The sequence below is a fragment of the Rattus rattus genome, chromosome X (genome assembly GCF_011064425.1).
Source record: "Rattus rattus isolate New Zealand chromosome X, Rrattus_CSIRO_v1, whole genome shotgun sequence".
Classification (NCBI taxonomy): Eukaryota; Metazoa; Chordata; class Mammalia; order Rodentia; family Muridae; genus Rattus; species Rattus rattus.
In genome coordinates, this window is record NC_046172.1 from 24,627,590 (window position 1) to 24,635,354 (window position 7,765).

At 42.2% G+C, this 7,765-nt stretch overlaps 1 pseudogene; it reads left to right on the top strand.

Moving 5' to 3' along the window:
* The first annotated feature begins 3,047 nt into the window (after positions 1 to 3,047).
* Positions 3,048 to 4,341, top strand: LOC116889073 (annotated as a pseudogene).
* The last annotated feature ends 3,424 nt before the right edge of the window (positions 4,342 to 7,765 follow it).

Sequence of the window (7,765 nt, forward strand, 5' to 3'; positions counted from 1 at the left end):
ATCTATAGCATCACTACAAGACAGTACATCTTCGTAGATCTGCAGAGATCTGCTCCAAAGGGGTGTGCTACTACTTAATGATTGCCACATATGTTTAATAATAACAGGAAAAGCATACTAATAGCAGGATTCTTTCCTAAAATGAATTCCCTTACAGCCATGCTTAATAAGGGCAAACTTTTGCAGATTATATAGTAATCTGAAGCAGGCCATCTCAGAGAGATCACCTGCTAGTTATTAGCTTGTCCCATTATGGCTCCGGACAGTCCTTTACAAGAAAATGCTTTTAAAGTAAGACTTTGGTCAGGGGAGATAAAGAAGTAGGCAGGATTTCTGCTTGTTCAATTTTACATGCTTTTAATAACATTGGACTTTATTAATGAGCCCTACTGCATAATTTTTCTATTAAAAATACTTAAGTACAAGTGCATATAGACTCCAGAGAAGAGTGTCAGATCCCCTGGAGCTGAGGTTACAAGCAGTTTTTAAACAGCTATGGATTTGGATGTTCTTTTGTTCTTACAGTTATCTTACGCATGAATAGATTATTCCTAAGGGATTAGAGGACTTATTTAAATTCCCAAGACCCACAATGGGTTAGCGTACACCTGTAACTAAAACTTCAGGGAATTTGCTATTCTTCTCTGGCTTCCATGGGCACCCAAACACATCTCTCTCTCTCTCTCTCTCTCTCTCTCTCTCTCTCTCTCTCTCTCTCTACACACACACACACACACACACACACACAAACACACATGAATAAATGCTTTTTAAATTTCTCGTAAAAGAATTCCATCCCATGTTTTATAGGAGTACCAGATTAAAATAGAAATGCTTAATACAATGACTGTGCTTCAAGTATTTACTTTTTCATTTTTAAAAATGTGTATGGGTGTTTTGCCTGTATGTATGTATGTCTGTCCACCAAATGGATGCCTGATGCTGGAGGAGGCCAGAGGAGGTGTTAGATACCCTGGAACTAGAGGTATAGACAGTTGTGAACCACCACATGGATACTTGGAATCAAATCCAAGCATTTCGCAAGAGCAGCCAGTATGACTAACTGCTGTACCATCTCTCATACCTGTCTTCAAGTATTCAATCTGTATTGCAAAATAGACATCTGAATTAATGACAAATACTGTCACTTGGCTAATGAAATCATACATGGAATGTAAAGCTGTTTAATTCCATTCTATGCACTTACTGAATAGCCACTAGTGGCAAATGTGGTAAGCGACTGGGCTGCTATGAGTAATTGTATGTACATATTTCCCCCATTGTCTTTCTTAAGAACCCTTAAGAAACTCCTTATTTGGGAGTAGAACTGCAAGTCGTGCATTTAGTTTTAGCATCTCTTTCCTCTTATCTTCTAGACATTACGTTTTCTCCATAGTCCATATGTTCCGTGCTCCATGATCCATTTAAGATTTCTAGTAGAAAACACTACCTCCAGTACATAAGCTTTCGAACATCTTACATTTATGCAAGATAAGTTGGTTCCACTGGCAGGAGACCCATCCCCGGACTCTTAACTGTGCTGTGATTTCAGTAGCTTGGGCTGTATTCTGTGAAACAAAACAGGACTCCTACAGATCACTAGACAACTCATGGTATTGGCTTGAATAACCTATGACAAGACAGGGGACCAGGAAAGAAATCCTAATATTCAAAAACAATTTAAATCTGTTCTGACAAGAGATGGCTGACATCTTCATCTTTACTCCCTTCTGTTCTCAACCACACACGTCCTCCACCTCTGCATTTTGTCAAGGGGACTTTTTTATCTGAACAGCATATGAGCCCTACTGATCAACAATGGTCTTCTGATTTCTAAATGTTCTAGTTTCATTCTATTGCTGGGAGAAACACCACAGCCAAAAACAACTTAGAGGGGAAAGAGTTTACTCAGTTTACACTTCTGAGTCACACTCCATCACTAAGGGAGGTCAGGGTAGGAACTCAAGGCAGGAATTTGAAGCAGAAACCATGGAGGAGTGCTCTTTGCTGATTCGCTTTCAGGCTTATCTTTACCTAGCTTTCCTATACAGGTCATGATCCCCTGCCTAGGGAATGGTGCTGCCCACAGTGAGCTGGACCCTCCTACATTAATCAAATCCACCACAGGCATGCTGATAGGCCAATTTCCTCTGGATAATCCCTCAACTGGGGTTTACACTCAGGTGACTCTAGGATGTGACAGTGAAGGCTAACGAGGACACCTAGTTTATAGATTTCAGGTCTTGCTATATTTTTGCTCCTTTAATGGGGATAGGAAAAAGGGAGAGAGTGAAAGTCCAATCAATTTTTCCTTATTTTGTCAACGTGGTTTTAAGTAAAGGGAACCTTAAAATTAGTCACTAAAATGAGGATTTAACAGTCTGGGGATATATCAGTTAACAATGCTTGCCTAACATGAATGAAGCTGAGTTCAGTTCCTAAAACTACATATACTGGGTATGGTGGTACATGCCTGGAATTACAGCACTCAAGAGGCTAAGGCAGGAGGATCAGAAGTATGCCTCACCCTACTGGCTTTCTTCAAACAGGAGCGTCCATAGTTCTCTGTAGAGAGCAGCTCTATTTGCTCGCTGGCCATGTTTTGACAGCTTATCCATGTATGTCTGAGCTAATTTAAATGTTTTTTCACCTAGATGATCTTTGCAATTTTCATTTCACACATGAAGTAACCTCGCACAACACTCGACTGCTCAAAACCAGTGGAGCATCCTGTAGAGTACACAAACCTGAAAGCAGGACAGAAAAACCTTCGCAGCATCACTGGACCAGCGTGCATCGGGAAGAAAGCCATCCTTGGTAATGTAATAAGTTTAAGGTTCAGCCTGGGTCACACCAGACTCCGTTTTGTTTTGTTTTTGTTTGGTTTGTTTTGTTTTGTTTTTTGGGGTTGGTTTGTTTGTTTGTTTGTTTGCTTGCTTGCTTGCTTTTAAAAAAGGAGTGCCTGCTGGGAATGTAAGGCTCTTAGTTTTGTGGTGCTCTGTGTTCATCCTGATATCCTATACCACCACCTTCTGTCCTCTGTCTGTATGAAGACACAGAGTCTGGTCTCACCCCTCAGAAGCCTCACAGGAGTTCACTATGAAGGACGGTGGAGGGCTGCAGGAGGAGGCGGAAGAGGAGCCAGGGAAGATGGCGGCCATGGAGTCGAGTGGATCCCAGAAGCTCTGTACAACACTGCCATCTCCACCGTGAAGGACAACTACATCCTCAACATCCACTCCTTGACTAAGAATATCCAGTTTGAAGTTTACTACAAGCTTTACCAACAGGGATGTGTATGTTAACTGGGCAGTGAATTCTGTGAATTGGGAATTTTTGCTAAAGTTGTGAGAGCTTTGGGTAAAAGACACTTGCTCCACCATTGCTTTCAGGCTCTGATGGACCATGGTGTTTAAGGTTTCTTCTGTCTTGGCCTACTCCTTCAGTAGACAGTGCTCTTACATAGCAGGTTCAGATGCTGCAGTAAAGGAGAAAGCCATCCAGGTTGGCTTTGTCTTAGGTGGCTTTCTTCCCGATGCAGGCTGGTACGGTGATGCTGCGAAAGTTTTTCTGTCCTGCTTTCAGTTGTGTACTCTACAGGATGCTCCCTTGGTTGAGGTTACTTCGTGTGCAAAATGGAAATTGCAAAGATCATCTAGGTGAAGAAACATTTAAATTAGCTCATACATACATGGATAAGCTGTCAAAACATGGCCAGCAAGCAAATAGAGCTGTTCTCTACGGAGAACTATGGGTGCTCCTGTTTTCAGAAAGCCAGTATGACGAGGCATACAAATGGTGTGTTCAGGCAGTGGAGGAAATTACAGCAGGCTTACCAGTCAAAGTTGTGGTGGGTGTTTTAAGACGAACTTCTAAGGCTTGTGTAGTCAAGCATGAATTTAAGAAGGCAGAACAGTTAATTAAACATGTAGTGTACTGCCAGGAGATCATTTTGGATCCAAACACCCAAAATACTCTGACACGCTGCTAAGATTATGGGTTCTACTTCTTCATTGTAGACAATATCTGCCAGTCTGTTGCAATTTACCAGAGAGCCTTCCACATTGGACAGTTAGTGTTCAGTGGCAAAAATATTCATGTAGCGACAGTTCATGAAGACCTGGCTTACTCTTCGTATGGTCACCAGTACGGCTCTGGAAAATTCGATAATGTGCTATTTCATGCCGAAACAGCCATTGGATCGTTACCCATATCCTACCTGAAGATCATCTTCTTTTGGCTTCTTCAAAGAGGGTGAAAGCACTTATTTCAGAGGAGATTGCAATTGACTGTCATAACAAGGAGCTGGAGCAGATGCTGCTTCCGGAAGCACATGACTAGGTCAGAGCAGCTGCAGTCACATGTGGGAGACCCTTTTGATATCTGGCCTATTAACATGTTTTCATGAAGGGAGGGACAAGACTCCCAAGAGCCTTCATAAAACCATTTTGATCATTAATTTTTATTTATGTGTATGTGTCTATGTTGAGTATATACCATGTGCGTGGGCTGCCTGTGGAGGGCAGAAGAGGGCTAGAGTTATAGGCAGTTGTGAGCCTATATGGCCTCTGAGAACTAGATCTCCAGCCCTCTGCAAGAGCAGCAAGTGCTGAGTCGTCTTTCCAGCCTCCTCCATGAAATCATAATGAGGATTATGATCAAGATAATGGAAGAGATAAACAATTTTGTGATGTGGAGGGGAACAAGTGGGGAAACACATTCTTTGTATATGGCTGATTGTGTAAGTAGCTCGGGGACCTCCTCAGTGGTAAAACTGCCTATGGATCATGCAATAAACTCACTGGTTCACCAATCTGGACTTAGGATCCTTTCTTTGGTCTGTCTGTGCCCTCTCTATGTAGAGGTAACAGACAGTTCTTTATATTGCCCCAGGAACTATCACATGACAGTAAATGCATGGAGAATTCTCAAAAGATGAAACCTAAATAGGTAACAAATATAGGGAAACATGCTCAACATCTTTACTCCTTTCTTTGGAAAGTATTACTCTTAATTCTTCAACAAGTTCATACAAGGCTGGGTTCGGTGATACATGCCTTTAATCTCAGCATTTGGGAGGCAGAAGCAAGTGGAATTCTGTAAGTTTGAGGCCAGCAAGGCCTACATAGTGAGTTCAAAGACAACCAGAGCTGTTAAAAGAGACCTTATCTCAAAAATGTATTTTTGATCATATTCACCCACTTCCCCTAACTAATTCCAGATCCATTCCCACTTCCTTACCTACCCAATGTTCTCTCACCTTAAGAACAAAAACAAAACCCAACAAACTCATGTTACTGCCCAAATCCTCTTGGGCATGGAGGCTGCCCCAGTGCATAAACAAACTACCAGGGGTCACACCTTTCAATAACTGACTCTCACAGCAGCTAACAAAAGGCAATCGTTCCCCACTAAGGCTGGGAATGTGGGCCCATCTCCTCCCCCTCCATGCTGGGATTGTCGTCTGGCTTGAACTTGCTCAGATCTTGGGTATGGGTCCACGATTTCTATGAGTTCATCTGTGCAACTGTTCTGTTGTACCCAGAAACACTGTTATCTTGGAGTCATCCCCCACCTCCTCATCTTGCAAAGCTTTCTACCCACTCTTGTGAAAATCCCTGGAGTCTTCCCTCACAACTGAATGGCTCATGGGGGACAGGCTAGAAGATGTCTCAGGGTGGTTAAGAACACTTGCTGCTTTTGTAGAGGATCCAGGGTCAGGTCCCAAAACAATGTAGCAAGTGACAGACATCTATAACTCCAGTTCCAAAAGATCTGGTTGATCCTGGCCTCTGTGGACACTGATGGCATGCACATGGTACACAAATATCCATCATGCAAACCAAAAGACCTATAAGCATAAAATAAAATATATTTAATACATACATATGATGAATGTAGAAGGGGGACTATTTGTGAAGAGGAAGGGAAGGAACCAATATGAGGGCAGAGGACAGGAGAGAGGATGAATATGAACAGAAGTACATGTATGAAAACATCTTAATGAAAGCCATTTTTGCACAATGGATATATGCTAATAGTAGAAATTCCATCTCTGAGTGAAATAGACATTCGTGACACATGAAACATCCCCTCAGGGATTAATGGTCAGTGAGACTGCTGAGGAGAGGCAGTGATGGCTACGGATTTTGTTGATACTTGGAAAGGCTATAAGGACTCTTTCTGCTCACCAAGATCTCATATTTACATACAGTGGCTAAGAGAGAGATGCTAATGGAAATTATCATGGAATAAAGACTCATAAGCCATGCCAAGGAGCCTCTTGCCACTCTCTTCACCTTTTAATGAAAAAGCAACAAACTATAGGTCACAGTGACATAAATAACAGATGTCACTAGGCTTATGGCACACACTATTTCTCATTGCAAAGTGGAGCAGATTATTGGCTGTTTTAAGTGACCTTAAGGTGTTCTCTTCAAGGTGTCTGTAGCCCAGTGGTGAGACTGGAAGTAAACATGTGTTACAAAGGAAAATCACTATTGACTGACTTGATAATGACATGAAATGATGGGCTTTCTTTGTTAGTCAGAACATGGCTTCTCTGTGGAGTATCAATTTAAACTGAGACAGAATTAACAAGGACCCTACAAGGGGTAAAGGCTTTAGGCAGAGAAATTGGCTCTTGGCAGGGTGCCCTGGATGGAGAGACATGCTGACTGATCATGCTGCCAGGTCCTATGAGATCAACAACACTGCTGTCAAGGGTGTGTGTGTGCCAGGGGTGGGGGTGGGGCAGATGAGTAATGAGGGCTGCTTAATGAAGCAGGATGTTTAAGATGCAGTTCAAGTACTGGGCTGCATTTCACATGCACTGCCATACAGCATGGAGGCTACAGCCCTCCATGATCAGCCCTCTTCTGTGGAAAAGGTACCTATATAAAGCAAAAGAAGATTGAAAGTCTCTTAAGAACAGGTGCCTCCTTCAGGTTTGCACCTGTGCCCAGAGCTGACCCAGGGCTCTGGCTCCTCACCTACTCCTACAACACCCAGAGGAAGCTTGACTCCCGGGAGCTCTGACATACCCAGGATCATAGGCCCATAGGATCCCAGAATCACAGGATCCCAGAGACACCTGGACTCCCAGGAGTTCTGACACAACCAGAATCGCAGAAGGGACAGGCTCCAGTCAGACACAGCAAGGCCAGTTAGTACTAGAGACAAGCAGATGGCAAGATGCAAGCACAAGAATATAAGCAACAGAAACCAATGGTACTTGGCAACATCAGAACCCAGCTCTCAGGGATGGAGACATGGTGCAATATATGAAAATCCATCACTGTAATCCACTATATAAACAAATTCAAAGAAAACAAACACATAATCATCTCATTGGAAACTGTTTAGTTTCTGTTTCCATGATCTGTCCATTGGTAAGAGTGGGGTGTTGAAGTCTCCTACTATTATTTTGTGAGGTTCAATGTTCTCATACAATAACCCTTCATGTTAAAAGTATAAGAGAGATCAGGAATTCAAGTCCAAACCTAAATTTAATAAAAATAAAAGCGATATATAGCAAACCAATAACCAACATCAAACTAAAAGGAGAGAAACTTGAAGCAATCTCACTAAAATCAGGGACAAAGCTGCCCACTTTTCCCCTATCTATTCAACATAGTACTTGAAGTTCTATCAAAAGTAATTAGGAAATAAAAGATCAAAGGGATACAAATTGGAAAGGAGGAAGTAAAGATATCACTATTTGCAGATGATATGATAGCATACATAAGCAACCAAAAAAAAAATC